Source organism: Pteropus alecto, unplaced genomic scaffold (assembly GCF_000325575.1).
Source record: "Pteropus alecto unplaced genomic scaffold, ASM32557v1 scaffold43, whole genome shotgun sequence".
NCBI lineage: Eukaryota > Metazoa > Chordata > Mammalia > Chiroptera > Pteropodidae > Pteropus > Pteropus alecto.
In genome coordinates this window covers 5,411,239-5,413,511 of record NW_006435764.1, presented here as the reverse complement: position 1 = coordinate 5,413,511, position 2,273 = coordinate 5,411,239, and the positions used below count along the sequence as shown (strand labels likewise).

The following is a 2,273-nucleotide window of genomic DNA, read 5'->3' as shown; positions in this document are numbered from 1 at the left end:
GCCGTTCCCAGGCTCGGTCCGTACGAGGCGCGCGAGTCCGCGCGGCGCCACCCTTTCTCCACCGGCCCGAGCAGCGGCGCGGGGTGGCCGCGGGGTGTGTCACCGCTAAGGCGACCCTCCACTCTCGCGTCGTAAATCCAGAAAGTTGGGACTTTCTATGAGGCGGGACGAGGGCACTGGAGCGATGCCACTTTGGGGGACAGGAAGCGAGATGGGGTTTGGGCTGAGATTGGTGCAAAATGTAAGAGAAGATTCAGAGTGTAAACCGTCTTCACTGATCTCGCCCTCGGTGCCACAACACCGGTGACCAGAAGGTCGCGATGAGGGTCGGGCCGGCAGGGTGCGCCGAGACCGTGGGGCAGGCGCCCGGTTGCACCCCACTTGCCCTAAAGACAAAAGTGGGATCAGGCCTCACCTCCGTTAGAAACGCGCCTCCTTCAACCAGGCAGAGGATACAGCTGAGCTGAAAGTAGGATTAAGGGGGGCGCCACATGGCCAGGGTTCCAGGCCCCAGGGAAGCTGGTGCACCCAGTTTAGTTTTGGAAAGCGCCTTGGTGGTGGTGTCGGAATCGGGTTACTTCGAATGAGTAACCCGAGTTGTTTCTTCCTCCAGTGGCAATTTCCTCCGTTAGCCCTGGGATCGGTTCTGCTCCTTCTGTCCTGCACCCTCACCACGAAAATCCTCTGTCTTGAGAAAGCCAGTTTCCCTGAAACGCCCCTCCCCAGGCCTCACCGGTGCGGTGGGGGATGCGCCCAACACCCTGCCCAGCGCCTCCGAGGGGGGAGAAGTCGTAATTAACCAACCGACTTTGACCCTTGATCCGCAGGCTCCCTGGCACCGCCCTAGGCCTTGTAGGAAAGTGGCGAAATGAGGACGGTCGGGGGCCCCGTGAGGGCCGGTGCCTCAGTTTCTCTCCTGCCTACATTGTCCAAGACGGGAGGCATAGTGGTGAGACCCTTTGTGGTCTGACTCGCCAGGATCCAGTGACCTGTGGCACTGGCGGGATGTTTCGCAGCTAATCCTTATCTCAAGCGCGGAGGCCCCTTTTCTGCGGCCTCCTTAAAACAGGCGACTGTGCCCCAAGTTGCTAATGACTCCAGTGGGGAAACTGAGACAAAGGGAAGTGAGTTGCCTCCTCACCTGAGATGGATTAGGGTGTGGGCCCGGGGTTCTGTTTACAGTTTCTCGCTTCCCCAAGTTCCCTGGCAAGTTGGCTGGTGCTTCGTAACCAGAAAGGCCTGGTGATGCACCCACCGGGCAGCCCCCCGGCTCCCGCCTCCTCCCTCACCTGTGTTTGGCTTGCTGCTCAGCTGCCCCTTGGGATCTGATAAACTGAACTTGGACTGTGGTAAAGGTGAGCTGAGCCTTGTGCGAGACTCAGTGTGCTGTTATTTTTAGTTTTATTTCACATCCCAATCAGTAACAGATCATGTGTTGACATTTACAAAGGACAAAGAAATTCCGTTGGTTGAAATCATTGACTTCCTTGTGTCCTAGTGATTTTCCCCACTGCAGTTCTGGGGGGCCATAGTGAGAGTGGCAGCGGAGACCTCAAGGGCTGCCCACCAGGTACAGAGGAGGGCTTCTAAGTGTCTGTGTCACTTGCTGCTGCTGTTCCGGTGAGGGAGACTGCAGGCCGCTCACTCTGCGAGATGGTCCCCGGATGTTGGGTGGGGGTCTTACCTGGAGGTCCTAGGTGAGAATTTTCCCTTATCTCTCTGGCAAGGGAGAGTCCTGTGGGGTCAAATAAAAAGTAGACGTTAAAGAACTTAATTTTGCCTCAAAAGCCATGCGGCCCACTGGAGAATTTTCCCACAGTTTTTGGAAATAAATGGAATGTTCTCGGGCCACGCTCGGGTGCTTCAGATGGCTGAAGAGTGGGGTAGAGGGGGTTGTGGTGGCCTGTCCTCTGGCTGGGCCATCCATCACCAGTCGACCGTGACCCCAGGAGCCGGCTGGGCACGTTTCCTTCACCCCGACTCGCAGATGGGGCACTTGTGACCAGCTAAGCATTGACTCCATCCGTTCCCACTGAGCGAGGCACGGGGAAGGCTGGGGAACAGGGAAGTGTTTGAGGTCTGACCTTCCCACCAGGGTCGTCCGAGACCCTTAAAGCATCAGAGAGCGCCTGGAAAATTTTGTTTGTGTTTTTTTTTAACTGACTGAAGGCCCTGGGCACCAGCCTGGCAGCTTAGACTCTAGGGCCCCAGTCTGACCAGCCCCCCTTCCCAGGGCACATTCAAGAAGTTCCCCACCCCCCCATCCCCCCACC

The 2,273-nt window shown here is 57.5% G+C and overlaps 1 protein-coding gene across 1 annotated transcript in view; it reads left to right on the top strand.

Moving 5' to 3' along the window:
- The window catches only part of OVOL1 (ovo like transcriptional repressor 1), a 9,474-nt gene that overhangs the window by 322 nt on the left and 6,879 nt on the right, over window positions 1–2,273 (top strand).